This window comes from Neolamprologus multifasciatus, chromosome 18 (assembly GCF_963576455.1).
Source record: "Neolamprologus multifasciatus chromosome 18, fNeoMul1.2, whole genome shotgun sequence".
Lineage (NCBI taxonomy): Eukaryota > Metazoa > Chordata > Actinopteri > Cichliformes > Cichlidae > Neolamprologus > Neolamprologus multifasciatus.
The window spans coordinates 15,082,453-15,099,010 of NC_140456.1; the positions used below are offsets into that span (position 1 = coordinate 15,082,453).

Genomic DNA, 16,558 nt, shown 5'->3' on the forward strand with positions numbered 1-16,558 from the left:
CATTAGCTCAAATCATCACGCATCATTTGATTCACCAAAAATATTAAGTAGTATTACATGATTTTTATCATTCAAGGCAACAAAAACAAGCCCTGCTTATGTATCTTAATGCAGTTTATCTATATGTGACTGAAATCTTTAAATAGAAAAAGGACAGACGGTGACTTGTTCTTAATTATCTGTATTACAGTGAACACTGTCACTGCACTACAGAGGAGAGAAGCACAGCGAGCGGCCATGAATGTTTTCAACAATATCAAATGTGTTTCAGTCTGCAGATGAAAATAATACACGAAAAAATGCACTTCTTATGCTGTTTAAATATTCTCTATATTTCTGAGTTGTTCAGATTTTTGGCATTCATTAGCATGAAGTATTTTAACCTGTTCTCACAGTTAATACAAAAGAAAAACACGACACGATAAATCTGGTGTAAATTTTTACCTGATATTGTGGCACCATGTGCTTACATTCCCACGTTCCCTAGCTCGCATAAGTAGACAAGCAGACGTCTCAGAGAGAAGGAGCTGCAAGTGATTCTCTAATGAGAATTTAGTACACAAAAAACAATCTCCAACAAACTACAATACTTTAGCAGGGAACAGTTTTATTGCATATTTTCCAATGGTGGAAAAAACAAACTTATTTCACCACTTGAGGCAAAAAACCCCACCACTGAGTACAACCAGGACACGAGGACAGATGAAGAGACACGAGCGGCAGGACGACGTGCGACTGCAGAAAAACAGGTTAGAAAGCTTGGCTTAAATTGAAAAATGTTTATTTTATTATGTGACGATGTTGTGCAGCTGCTGAGAAGTTGCAAGGCTAAGTTACTGAAATGTTAAGTGGTTACGTTATCTACTTTGAGACTTTTACATCATCAGACTGATCTTTTCCCCACTGAAAAGCCTAAATAAGTTCCACAATACACTTTTAAGCAATAAAGTGCCAGATTTACCAAATATGATACTAATTAAAACTCATATATGCAAATTTATATTTAATTATTAAAAAAAAATAAAACCAGAAGGTTCAATAAGGACCCCGTTTGTCCCCCAAAATTGAATTTTCTGGCAATTATTTTATAATTTAGGCTTTAAAGGGTTAAAATTCCAATTGAAAACAATATTATTGTGCTTATACATGACTTGCTGTGTCGCTGCTGCACTATAATACTGCTGCTGCTCACACCTCGTGGCAATGACTTCACACTTTGAATTAGGCAGTCTGTCATCAATGACAAGGATGGAAAACGTCCTTCATTTACTTACATGTATAAATGCTGCTGCCTTCAAACTGTATTTGATTGATACATTTATGATCAATGATATGATTTCACTTATTTCCTACATCACCATGACATCATTTTGAGGCTACATCATCCAACCTGTACTATTGAGATGGTTGTTTATTATTAAAGCATTTACCTTTTTAAGCTTTGAACATTTTATCTAAAATCCATCCATCTTTTCCTCGACGACACTACAAGAAAAAATTAAGGGAATTTCCAGAAACCGTATGAACCCCGTGTTTTTAAAGTGGCTACGCTTGAAGGCCGCGGAAAAGGTCTGTCCTCTTAGAAAGGATTAAGACGAAATGAGGGTGCACGCTTTACAGTCTCGCCGCAAAACCCATTTAGGGTGTTTTGCCGGGAGTGTCTTGCCTCCTGCTTAATCACTGAACGTTGGACTGTCAGTTTCAAACTGTTACAAAAATTAACTCATCGAAAACGTACATGTGAGAGGGATTCGACTGTGTTTGCTGGAAGTTTTGCCAGACTGTAACTTCTCAAACATTTAGATAATTACAGCTAAAGCAGCGATTATGCATCAGTGTACATGGATTGTATGATTCCCATTTGTAAGTATGTATATTTACTGTGCCGTAAACAAACTACTTTCAACATACTTTTGGTGGCCAAGGTGTGTCTTGTGTTGTATTATGCGAGTATGAACAGACAGTATTCGCAGCATCACAGAGCACAGGAAAGAGAGGTGTGGCTCGTAGAGGCCCACGAGACGATAATGGGCTTAACATTGATGCATGAGCTCCGTGTTGAGAGGTCTGCTCCAATCAACACCGTGCAGGTGAGGAGTGTAATCAATGGAAACAAGGTTACATGTCCATAACACACCTCTTTATCACACCACAAGAGCTGAATGCAAACAGTCCCAGCAGCCCCTGACTACTTCTACCCATCAAACTTCATCCCCGCCGCACTCGGGTCTCTTTCTTCCTCGTTCCCCTCTCACACTAATGAGACAGAAAGTAGAACATGGTGTTTTCATCTTCTCTCTGTGATTTTTTTCCCCCAAACTTAGTTTTCAGGCAGCTAAAACAAAACGGGGGCTTACTGGATGTAACATAACATAGTATACTGTGGATTAGGTTTTCTGAAAACACAAGAAAACATTGGGCAAGGTTTTAGTTGTTCCTCTTGAGGATAAAAGCTGGTTTATGGGGAAAAAATCCCCCCAATAAATATAGATTAACATCATTGCAGCACAGGTCGTCCAAGTGTGACTCAAACTGATACTGCTACAATTTCAACTTCACCTTCTATACAAATATGAACCGTTTAAGCACTGGGATGTATACATTCACTGGTCTGCAACGATCCTCAGGTAGGCTGTGGTGTTTAAACTATACTCGACTGCTATTAAGGTGCCCGTATCATTACACCATCATCCTGAACTGTTGATACAAGACAGAATAGATGCTGTTTACGCTAGACAATCTGAACGTCGTAGCAGAAATCAAGACTCATCAGCCCAGACAATATTTCTCAATCTTCTGTTGTCCAATTTTGGTGAGGTCATGTGAAGCAGATATGGTCTTCTGCATACTTTGCTTGTAACACGTGGTTATTTGAGTTACTGTTGCCGTCCCATCAGCTTAAAGCAGTATTTCTATTTTCCTCTGGCATCAACAAGGCCTTTCTACCCAGAGGACTGCTGCTTACTGGACATTTTCTCTTCTTCAAACCATTTTCTGTAAACTCATGAGATGGATGTGCAGGAGAATCCCAGTAGATCAGCAGTTTCTGAAGTTCTCAGAACAGCCCATCTGGCACCAATAACCATGCCACTTTCAAAGTTCCCTAAATCACCTTTCTTTGTCATTCTGATGCTCAGTTTGAATTTCAGCAGGTTGCTTTTACCATATCTAAATGCACATGGCAGCACGTGATTGGCTGATTAGATAAGATATTTGATATTTTGAGTTTTGGTCACAACCACTTGTTAATAGGATTTCATGTGTAGCAATTTTGGTGGCTTGGCTCTAAGAGCAATATCAAGACCACCAAAACAGCACACACTAGGCAACACACTAGGCAATTAATGACAACAAACAAGACACTGATGATGGATTAGAAGCTGGGGTCCAAAGTGGCTTGCAAGGGGCAACATAAGCAGTCTAATTAATACACATCGTCTTTGATTTACTGCTAAAATGCACAGAATGGTATCTGCAGCATTTAGATCTGGATATTTGAGGGGTGATGTGTCTCAGAGATTTATAAAGCATGATATTGAAAGAGCTTAAAAACATAATCATGAAATAAAATAAATTGCCATTGTCATTACCACATGGTGAAAATGTACAGGTACAATTCAGTAATCTTGAAAAAGCACGGTGACATACTGTAGGTAGAGGAAAACTTTTAAAGCTATACAGACTGTGTCGAGCCAGAACACACAAATAACAGAAAGAGAGCATTTTTGTGTTTGTGCATGTGTGATGCAGAAATGTGCAGGTTTGTGTATAAAATACACTTCAACAGACAGTGATGTGTTGTACAATGATAGCAGTGGAATTATCTAACACACAGATACACACGCAACAGCCACAGACCCCTAACATGCTTATCTAAGTGGCAATATTACAGTAATACATTATAATCACACTCTTTGATCACTCTATCTGGGACACCTGCTGCACTTTGGGGAATGCAGAACTGCTTAATCTGCAGATATATACACATAACACACACACACACACACTATATGACAACCAAATTTCCCCTCACAACAGTAACGAAACAAACGGCACAGCTATTAGATTAGCAGGACATGTAACAACACAATAAACTGGGAGCACACCTGAGGCTGGATGCAGTGTAAGCACGTGCGCACACACACACACACACACACACACACACACACACACACACACACACACAGTGAGACGTGAAAAGCGGGAAACAGAAACAGGGTAAAAATGGTAGCACTCAGGTGTTTTGTTGGTTCTGAGGGCTTTGTGTGACGTGGCATCCATTCACAGGTTGTCTATACTCCAAGCTTCTGCTCCTCTCCGCTCTATAATATGTCGTTGACCGCCCTCACCACATAACTCATACATCAAAGCTTACAGACCAATGAAATATTAGCCACAGCACTCCCTTTTTCTTCCTCCCTTCCTGCCATTGTTGCTCCTATTCCCCCTCCACTGAACCTTGGATCTGTGGGCCCTAAGATGAAACAGATCAGTTTAATCTAGCTCTGCCAAGACTCCTCTCAGACCCCAGTGTTGCTACATACGGTGTAAAGGTTGCGTGTCTATGATACTTAGAATACTAACAGAGTTCTCTTATTATCTGGTCTATCTAGACTGTATAAATAAAATGCAGAAATACCTTTAACAACTGTGGTTTAAAAAAGAAGTCTGGTTGTATAGAAGGATACAAGAAAACTGCCCAACTTCTCAATTGATTTATAACCTCACTAAATATTTTCTGCATGACTTTATGGTCTCAATTGCTCATTTTATCTTACAGGATACAATATGATGCACATTTTGTAAATTCTGACCTTCTTCAGAGTAAAACAGATCATTGCAAGGCTGCGCTTCTTTGCAATGGACAGTTTGCTAAAAAACAAAAGCAAAAAGAAGATGGCCATGACCAAAATGTGAATGATTACAGTTACATGGTGGACACATCAATCATTTATATAAGACCCAAAAATGGAATAAATATCCATCAGATATAAAGATAAGAAGAGAAATACACATTTTTCCCCAGCCAGGTTACTGAGCATTGCTAGGCCTGTGCGACTCTTATAGGAAAACAAAACATGCAAAATATAACAGATTTTCATGGATGTGACAAATAAATTATCAATGAAAACCAATTAACTTGTTTAATCCTGTGTTTACTCTTATGTAGCTGATTGCAAAAGGGTAATAAAGTGAATAAAAGCAATTTGATACCCTTGCGCACTGACTCAGTAGCTTTCTTTGTCTTTCTCTTAAAGAATGAGTTTGTGTCAATAAGGCTGTGAATTGGTTTGTCCTCACAGAGTCCCTGGTCGGGCCATCTGACCATGCAAAACTGTACGACAGGCTGCCTGTTAATCAGCAGCCCTGTTCTGAGAGTTTCTGTGCCTTTGTGTTACTTAAGTGACAACTGAAGCGGCGCCAGGGTCAGATTTCTGAGAGCGGTTCTGAGTTTATAATTGAGTTTGGCTCTTTGGCCTCAGGAAGGGGAGGGAAATGAAAGTTAGAGAAAGTGAATAAATGAGAAGAAAAACGGACAGAAAGGAGAGCAAAAGCAGGAGGAAGAGGTTGTTCCTCTCCCTCCTGCTTCCCACTGACACACTCTGTGACAATAGAGACTTTCAGCTCCCTGAATCTTATTAGCCTGTCCACTCTCTCAATCTCTTTTCTTTCAATCATTTACAATTCCTCCACCGAGCGCAGGCCATAATTGAGATTCTTCCCATTTTGATGAAAGAAAGAAAAAGAGCACGAGGTACAAATGGGTGTGGAGGAGAGAAAAGGGAAAAGAGTCAAAAGTCTTCACGTCAGGTACCTACTTCTGCTAACATAGCGTTCATTTTGTTTATCTTCAGCACACTTTGTCCATGTGTTAGCGATTTTACACCCTCTTCCAAGACTCATTACTGTGGATTGTGAAAATCATCGATGGCAAAGGCTATGCTCAGCTGTGAAATCCTGCCCGTGTGTCTGTGTCTGCATGTTTGGGTAAATTTATTGGATCAGAGGATTAGAGGTATCTGAGAATCTCCTCGACATGCAAGAAACACATTATCTGGTCGCGTGGGTGTGTATCGATGCAGAACACCCAGCGTGCACCCAAACAGACGAGATAAAGGGTTAACCGTGGTGTTTTACACCGCACCAACAACAAGCACAAAAGGATGAAGAGAAAGCTACAGCATTCACAAACTCATAGCTTTGTTGTCACAAGTCATGTTGCTGGAAAATGAAATCCACCAGACAAAAAGGGAAACATGAATCTCAAGCAAAGGATAATGTGAAACTGGACTGTTTTGGATTTAAAAAAAAAAAAAAAAGGTTGATGTTCTGCCGCTGTCTTTCAAACAGGATGTGTCAGACCACAAGAGACAGAATTTTCAAGACAAAATAATTTCCAAAGGACCTTGACAGAAAGAGAGAGAGAAAAAACTGAGCTTATCTTTTGCAGGGAAATGAACTGCTGTCTTGAAACAAAAAAAATAAAAATAATGTGCTTCAAAAATGCCAGGAAATACTGTTAATACTTTCCTACAGAATATATAATATAATGTAGCCATTAGAGGGACATAAAAAAACGCATTGATTTCAGAAACAGGCGTGCTGTAAATGTTCTCTTTGTTTGGTTGATGAGTGTTTCAAAGCAAAATTCAAAGCAAATTCCAGCAAGGAGCTTAAATTGGGACCAAAGAGAGCATTTACACCCATCTGAGCTGCATCAACACAACATGTGTTTACATCTGTAGGCAAGTGCATGTCAGGTTGGGGCATAAATTATGACATACGCTGCAGTAAAAGCTACGGTGTAGATCCTGAGGAGGGTTTGGGGTTACGGCGCACCTATGGCGTAGATTTACTAAATGAGTATAAATCCAACATAAGGCCACAAGTTGAACAGGGGTGATCGTTTCTGCAAGTTAGCCAGGATTGACTCAGGTCTGAGTGAAGCAAATTCCATCAACAGACAGTAAACTGTGGCGTGACTGTGCAGACATCGGCGTAGCTGCCAAATCTTAGACCCGTCCAACTACGCGTGAGATTCAAGTGCCAGATCAGAACTGGAAAGTAATTGCTGAGTGTTTTCTTCAAAGTTTTTTCCACAGAATTTCAAGTTTTCAAACTGTTGCAACATCTCCCTCTGTATAATCTGTGAATCTCTGTGCGTCTGAGCTGATATATCATTAAAACAGCCGTAAAAAACAACACAATCATACACTCGTGTCTTCAACCCAGGTGTGGCAGCAGTGGTACAAAAATTGAGGGTTGCACAACTGGCCCAAGTGATACCAACGTGGCAGCAGATGTGGTATCATTTTGGCCATGTAGGGCAGGCTGTAAGCAATGAGCATAAAAGCAGCCTCAGAAAGCAAAAAAAAAAAAAAACAACCCACAAATACCCACAATCATTAGAAATTAAACAGGTAAGCTGAAATCTGGTGCAATAAAGACCACTAGGATGGCAACAGAAGCTTTTGTTTGCCGTTATTTCAACATAAATCAAATTTATTCTGCTTAGTTTTACTCAACATTTTAGCCATTGGCTGCTCAAACCCCAGTGGCTCCAGAGAAGCCTGCTTACAGTTTGAGAAATGCTGTATCATAGAGAAGATGTGGGATATTATCCAAGGACAAACATTGTGAACATTATCAATAAACCAGTTAGGACCCCAAAACACCTTCAGCAGTATCATGATAAAAAGTGAGAGCTTGCTAAATAATAAGCAGGATTGAATGTGGCTGTTTAAGAAGTTCAGATATGTGTAAGTTATTTTACACGTATCCTTTATTTTGTCTTTTCTCACAATTCTACTAAAACTTGTCATGAAGTATAATCAAAAACAAAAACGTTGCCAGAAGCATCTTCCTTTGCGTTTGTTTTGCTCTCCTCTTCAGACGTGTTAGCAGCCAAGAACTGGGAGATTTTTTTTTCTCATCAGGAGATGTTTTCTTTATTTACTGTCTGCTGTGATGCAAGAAAAACAATGTGTAAGCAAACAAGCCTTAACAAGAGATTTCATTAATGAGCGTGAATTTTAAGCAGGCTGATGAAAGTAATTACATTGTGAAAAGCTGCAGATGCAAGTACTGTGTGTACAAAAGGTTGTTTTTTTTTGTAGTGCTGTTTCTTACATCTCGTAACAATACTTTATCAGTGTAAAGTCCTAATTATCAGCAGCAGAGCTGCAGATCATCACCCAAACAAGCAAAGTACAAAAGCAAAAACAAAAATAAAAACACTTAATGGCTCAAATCCACGCGCACAGTATGTTCACTGACTGTTTTTGCTCTGAGACGGAAGAAGCTGAAAGTAGGGTGCATGAAACAGATGGAGGATGCATGTAACACAACAACGTTTCCTGGCGGGGGGAGAATAAAGGTAAGAAAATAAAAGCACAAAAAGATGAACGATACAGTTTCAGATGCTGAAGGACGGCAGTTGGAGAACAAACACAGACAAAAAAAAAGAAAGGACATGAAAGCAGTAATAACACAGGAAACACAAAGTGATGGGGAGTGACAGATCGTGTAAGCCTGTGAGCCAGATGCTAAGCAACACCACTCCACACACTGCACTGCAGTTCTGCTACTGTAGTTGTTGCTTTTGTAATTTCCTCTGTGTCACAGGCTGTCATACACCAAATATCAAGAGCCATTTACATTACAACACAGAGACTAGTGCGCTACAATTGATACAGAAACCCTGTTGTTGCCTCTTTGATTCATCACAACAGCCTTTAATTAACACGGAGGTCATGTGATTGCTTTCATTTCTCTGTTTGTTTGTTTGCTAGCAGGATTAATCAAAAAGTTGCAGATGGATTAGCATGAAAATGTGACCAGAGGTGGGGGTTTGGTGCAAATTAGACGTGATTAACCTTTCAAGTCGGAGCCCCTCATTCTTTTTACTTAGCAAGACATTATGTTCAACATATTCACTACTAATAAATATATATATTAAATCCTAATTGAAATAAAAAAAATTGTGAGACTTGATGTTCTCACAAAAATATCACAAAGTAATCCGTACCCAGGATCCAGAAACTCAGTTTGTGCTTGGTATGGGGGAATTTTCAGCCTTGGCGGAGGGATGTAGACTTGGACTGCTCTTGCTAACAGAATGATCCTTTAATTAGTGGCAAGTAATATCTGTCTGAATAATAAGGGAGAAAGAATCCTTGCATAAACACTTGCATGAGCACATACACACATGTAAAATAAAAATGTGATATATGAAGCACATATGAGAGGAATGTTTCTTATTATGCCATTTAATATTGGAGATACTTTATTCAAAACAGTAATTTTGATGTTGGTAACCACTATCTTGATCCCCGTAGTCTTTGAATGGTGTTTTAGGTTTTGGCAATTAGTTAACGCAAAGAAAGCTAGCTAGCTAGGCTGAACTTGCTCACCCATCTGAGCTTTCACTACCAATCACAGAAACCTACATGTTCTTGTGTTACTTTTCCCCAAATGTTGTTTTTGGCACAATTTGGATTATTCTCCCTATTGCTCGATATCAAATCTGCATGACTGGCAGATGAATTAAGAGTGGCACACCAGCATGTGTCCCTTGTATAAGCATAAGTGTGTGTTTTTGGCAGTACAACTACAGGTCCCACTGCCGCTGTCCAGCTGGCACACTGTCGTGCTAGTTGGCACATGTGCTGACCTCGAAACACACACACACACACACACACACACACACACACACACAGATTAGTAGTTGTGTATCCAGAAAACAACCAGAGCCAAAGTCACGATGATTTCAAGGCAATGAAACTGTCAGAGCACTGTGTTTGGAGTGGTCGTTGGGACAGACATGAAATGGTGCAGGGAGCTCGAATCAGGCTGCCAGAGAATTACAATGCAGACACAACTGTTCCTGATGCCAGGACACATCATCCAGGAATAACATAGCAAAATACATAATTATCGAGTATTGAGTTTACGTCAAAGCTGAGGTGTGAAATAACGTGTAGCAGCTAAAAGCAACTTTTTTTGTTAATCTAACTGAAAACACTGAGATCACATCAAAAATCATCACTTTTTGGGGTTTTTTAGAAAGTTGAGTATCTGCATGTTTAATGATGTGGAAAACATACAGTATCTGTCCTTTATATGCAAGCATTCTCCCAGCTCACAGTAGGTTCACAGTAGATGAACAGCCATGTTTGATTTGGCAGACTTTTATCCCAGACACCTTTTGTGATGCAGGGATTTGTCTCTCCTCCTGGTCTTAAATCAGGGATTTTTCACAGTTACGCAAACGTGTTAACCACTGCAGTCATTCCACTTAAACACAGCACTGAGTCAAAAAGTTTAAAGAGGAGACCTCTGCAGCATCCTGCTTTGTTAACACAGGAACTTATTTGAACTAACTAACCTGTCAATACGACATCCTCTGTCCCATAACTCAGTTATAAGTTCCTTATGTCTATGTTAATAGTAGCTGCCAAACTAACATAGATGACGAGCTACATTGTTCCTGCATACTTTAAACCAAAAAGACTAAAAAAGGACCAGAGAGTGTCTTCTCTTCCCAAGGCTATAAAATATCTTGCACAAAAACTTTTCACAAGCTCTCAAATGTCGATTTCTTCACACAGAGAAACACTTTATTATATTGCAGGCAGGAGTAAGACTAAGACCCTGTAAGGATTCTACCATCAAAGGCCATTTTATTCATTTAAATTGCTCATCCTGTCCAGGGTTGCAGACCCAAACGCAGACTTCATAAACAAACCCTTACTGAGGTGATGCAGGTAATCCAAAAGGCAGCAAAAAATACCATCAATTCCATAGAGCACACACAAGGGAGGACAGACAGGAACCCAGTATGACTCACAACAAGGAACAGAAGGAAAACGAGGCCTTAAATACACACAGGAGGCAATCAGGGAGAGTGGAAACACCAGGGTATCAAAACACAGCTAAAACTAATTAAAACAATTAGCTTTAAGAAAGTAACAAAGGAAATTAAATTAATAGCAAGGCACAAGAAACAGGAATGACCAAATTAAACAGGAAATAGCTAAATGGGACTCACATACAGTACTAGAGATGAAAACCAAAACACAAGAAGACACAAATGAGGCTGGAGTAAACTAAAGGATCAAACATCTGTACAAACACAAATAACTAGAAGAAATAAACTATCAAAGTTATTGGAGTAAAATAAAGAAATAAATAGAAATGATATAACAAAACAACCAAAAATAAACATAAACCACACCATGTCAGGCCCCTAGTTGTATGGCGTTATTATTCTGAACGCACGTAAAAAAAAAAAAACATTTGCAGGTGCAAGTGTTGCATTTTGAGAAGAAATTTATTTTGAGTGAAGAAAAGCTAAATTTGAGTGAAAAAAAATTCATTGCTGCGTGCAAAAAATGTATTTCAGTGTTTGCTATTATACACACACACACACACACACACACACACACACAATAGCAGAAATGTTGAGAGCGCAAGCAAGCGCAAATGCAAAAACTGAGTGAGAGGGGCTGCGTGTGTGTGTGTGTGTGTGTGTGGATAATAGCAAACACTGAAATACATTTTTTGCACGCAGCAATGAATTTTGTTCACTCAAATTTAGCTTTTCTTCGCTCAAAATAAATTTCTTTTCAAAATGCAACACTTGCACCTGCAAATGTTTTTTTACGTGCATACGTGTATTGAGAATTGCAAACACAGGAAGAAGACCGTTTCTGGCTTATCCTTGGTTGACCTTGAAGATGAACTAGTAGCCTAGAAACTACCATCGATTTAGTCTACATGTTTTGATGAACATGATGTCAAATATGAAATACCTCTTCTTGCAATAATGATTTCCTGTCAAGTGCTTGTTCTTTCAATTCAAGAGGTTAGTTGATTTAAAAGATACAGGAGTTTTAATTTGAAATTTTCCTCTCAACATGACCAGGCACTCTAGTGGAGGATACAACCCAATCAGCGATTGATCATACAAAATCTATTATCAGCAAATGGAACACTTTGTGCTGCAGTTTTATGAATTAAAACATTTAATTGGCGACAGAAGAGATGACTCTGATTACAAACTAATGACAAGAAACGCAGTGTCTTTGTCGGTGAGCTAAGCATTTCCTGCTACTGTTAATCAAAGCTGCATTTATTTTATTTGAAATACAGAGAAATGAAACAAGAAGGAGCAGCCAGAGCGAGCGGTTAGATGAAGCGCTGCAGGTGACAGGTTGCACACCTCCAGCTTCTCAGGGAGGTGACCAACTGCTTTCACTGTGCCCTGCTGTTTGTGGACTCATGCCGTGTGCAGCATGAAAACACCACAGTTGCTCACAGAATGCTGGAAAGGAGCCAATTATTGCATGACTTTCTTTATTAAAAACAACAAGAGGTTGCATTGCTGCCCAGAGAAGTCGTGACCTGTAATATTAAGCTACATGTACCCCTACCACGGTAACCACGGGAGTCAAAAGATCAGCCCAGGTCAAAATCTCCTGATTGGCACTTTAGAAGAAGCTTTTACTCAATAGCATGTTAACAAAATTCACTCTGATAGATGTAGGCTCATGTGCAAAGACAGCTGCAGTCATCTACAGTCCATCACCATAGTAACAGTACACACAGCGTTAGCAAGCTAACACCAACTAAGATTTGCATGTATGCCTGTTTATGATGAATTCTCCCACATGTAGGACTATTTTGAAATATACATATATACACACACACACATATATATATATATATATATATATATATATATATATACACACACACACATATATATATATATATATATATATATATATATATATATATATATATATATATATATATATATATATATATATATATACACACACATATATATATATATACACATATATATATATATATTCAACACATATTTAAAAAAGTTTAAAGACACATAGGAGGTGTTTTCAATTGAGGACATACACTCACTAAATTAATAAAAAAAAAAAAAAAAAAAAAAAAAAGCAAAAAAACCCTTTTGGCTCAGCTGTGAAAATCCTAACAGGTGTCAGTCTTGCTAGATCAACTGTGTATCCCAAATACCAGCAAATGCACAGAGACCTGCAAGTATTTTTAGCAGTACTTTAAACAGAGAAAGAAGTAAATGCTTCTTCATGGAGCAGGTGGTGTCAAGTAAATATTTCTAGCTGAGCCAAATGTGACATTTGACACTTCTGAAGGCCACGCTTTGACACTTCTTGCACGGATGTGTTCGTTTGTATGCATGTGTGCAGAAACACACGCAGACACCTACAGACAGACACACTTAAACCCGTCTGAGAGTATCAGTGTCCCAGTGTTCACGTCTGTCTTGATCTTCCTCAGCTTTAATCTTCTTTCCTTCTTTTCTCCCTGGAATTTCTTTCTTTTTTTTTTTTTTAATGTCCATCACCATTAAAAGGCCATCGACATACGTCCAACTGTGTTTGGACTCAAATCACATACCACACACATACACATACACACTAAAATGCATGCAGACATCAATCAAGAAGTCATGCCGATCTGGAAAGAGCAAGGTGGTAGATGGGCAAACAGTTGGAGGGCTCATAAGAATATTTAAGAATAATCATGAAATATTTACATATAAAATTTGAGAAAGAAAATGATTCTACGTAACTATCACGGTGTATGCTTTGAATGTTTAATCAATGTGTCTGAATTTGGGTTCAGTTTAGGTTAAGTTTAGTTTAATTGTTTGAGGTTTTTTGGAATGACTGGTGATATTTATGATCCATCCATCCATCCATTCGCTTCCGCTTATCCTTTTCAGGGTCGCGGGGGGCGCTGGAGCCTATCCCAGCTGTCATAGGGCGAGAGGCGGGGTACACCCTGGACAGGTCGCCGGTCTGTCGCAGGGCCAACACACAGGGACAGACAACCATTCACACACACATTCATTCGGACATTCACACCTAGTGACAATTTGGAGTATCCAATTAACCTATCCCCAAGCTGCATGTCTTTGGACGGTGGGAGGAAGCCGGAGTACCCGGAGGGAACCCACACAAACACGGGGAGAACATGCAAACTCCACACAGAAAGACCCTGGCATGATGTTGGAATTGAACTCGGGACCTTCTTGCTGTGCGGCAACAGTGCTAACCACCGTGCCACCGTGCTGCCTAACATATTTATGATGTTAGTCTTTAATTTGTGCTATTACTTTATAGTTATTCTGACTGTCTGATTCTGTTAGTCTGATTGCTTGATTACTTTCACCTGAGTCTCGTTAAGGAAAACTTAATTTGACCTCTAAAAGTGGTTTTGCTGTGGCTCATTATTTCCTGAGTTACACTCTATTGTAATTACATTAGCTGTAAAATAACTTAATGAATGCAAGGGTGAAGTGTGAGGTATATGTTTAAATTTAAATGACTTGCAGCAACAAGAAAAGAACAGCTATCTTTTTTCCTTTTTTAAAAATTGTTGCAATTAGTGAAACAAGCAGTGAAAAACTACCACGGAAGTCATCTGTGCTTGTCCTTACAGTCCCAGCAACATCAGCCGCAGCAGCACAATGAATCAAAGCAGCTTGATAACTCAGACCCTCGTTTACTCCGGAGTGCATCGCCATAATTAGGAGCCACAGGAAGTCATGCATGAATCCCCCCAGAAAATAGTTGAAGTAGAAAATTGAGTTTTCTGTGTAAGAACAAGAGTTTTGGAGTGTCATTTTTATTATTGTAATTAGCATTATTACTTATACAGTATTTTCTGAATTTCTGCATTACTCAACTTCCTATAAGCTCCTTGCTGCTCACAAGGAACATGTGGCCTGCCGGAGAAAGCTCCATATCCTTTTTGAGTCTAGAAAAGCCGCTTTAAAACTGCAGGGTGGCATTATTATTATTAATATTTCCCCTGCTTTCAGGGATTGTTTAGGAAGCAGATATATTAAACTAGTTCCCACTGTCTTGTGGAAGGAAAAAAAAAATTCTTTCTTGGTCCTGGTTTTTGCTTGCTGTGCAAAAAGCTAACCTGGCTTTAAACAATGTGTATGATATGTCTGGATTTGCTCACCTGTGAATTTTCTGATCTGTCTGCAGTATTGTGGTGGATGGTGGCTAGTGCTAAATGTTGCAGAGATATCGGCAGAACTCATTAGGTACGTCTTCTGAACCAAAATATGGATTGCTTCATCTGTTTGATTAGTTAGTTGACCTGTTCTACAGCACATTTATACGACTATACAAACATTTAGTCACAATCTAAGGCGCGCTACATATAGTATAATAGTAAGATCAAATATGCTTCTTTTAAAAGCAGCCTTAATCTGTTCAAACACTGGCAGCCTAAAATTGAATAACAGACTCACTAAAAGCCATACAGTGACTGTTTTTAAATTACTGTGGAAATCAGATTAAGGCCTTTCTGCCTAAAGTAATAAGAGCTATTTTGACTTAAAAAAAAAAGAAGATTTTAATAAGTAATGGGTATCCTTTATAATGGATATGGAGCAAAGAGGCTAATGAGTTTAAATGAGCCATTTAAAGAGTACATGGCCCTACTCACAACAGGAAATGTAACAGTGGAGGTGCACGTAAGACAGAGAGGAAAACCGAGAGTTGACAGAGAGGGGCTGAAAACACCCCGAGGTATGAAGGAAAATGCAGACCGTTAGAAAAACCGAGACAGAGTGAAAGGTAGAAGGTAATGCTTTCAATCTCTCCACCTGGTGGTGTTTACCCAGCCGGAGGCCCTGACAGGCTAGTGCAAACTTTTCCCACACCTGGGGTCTATGCCGCTTTCCTCTCTCCTCTTATAACCCTGACTTCTAGGATAAAACATGGCAAATTTCTCCTATTCAACAAAGATCACCTGCCGCATACCTGTGCACGTTAATCATTTATGTTTTACCAGCAACGTAAACCAGAGCTCGTTTCGATTGATTGTAGTCCTTCAGCATTTATACTTGACTTTGATTAATATAAAACCTTGTGAAAATGTTCCCTCAAACAAAACTCATTTTCCTGGCCTTGAAATTTTAAGGCAACCCCCCCCCCCCAAAAAAAAACCCCAAACTATGACTAAGTTAGAGGCATTTATTACATTTTATTATTTATTACAGTATTTTCCTTATTACTGTGTTTACTGTGTTTGCAGAAATGTCTGCAGCACATGCACTGGATCATATAAACTCAAGCAATAGGTTGTTGTGGCCCCAGTCACACAGGCCTAGAGACAGAGACACCCTGGCAACCACGGGTCACCAGGGAAAAATGTGTTTTCCTTGATCAGCAGGCCAGTTGTTGCTGGAGGTGGCTGGGAGTTGCTTGGTAAAATCGATCACAAAGAGGTATGAGGTGCAGCACCAGAAGCCTCCTCGTGATTGCTTTTGTCACAAGCAGATTGCCACAGTCGCCTAGTTAGTTGGCCAGTTAATGTCATTGGCCACCATGTGTAGTTACATTTCTTGAAAGGCACATGTGAAATTACGCTGTAGGTTTTGTAGTTATGACATAGCTACAGCGCAGATTTCCCACTGAAGCATAAATCCCAGTCCCCTGGAAACATTTGCCTTCAAAGTAAAAGTTGTACC

The 16,558-nt window shown here is 39.2% G+C and overlaps 1 protein-coding gene across 2 annotated transcripts in view; it reads right to left on the reverse strand.

Moving 5' to 3' along the window:
• b4galt2 (UDP-Gal:betaGlcNAc beta 1,4- galactosyltransferase, polypeptide 2) overlaps positions 1-16,558 on the reverse strand; it is a 214,791-nt gene that overhangs the window by 114,475 nt on the left and 83,758 nt on the right. The window lies entirely within an intron of this gene.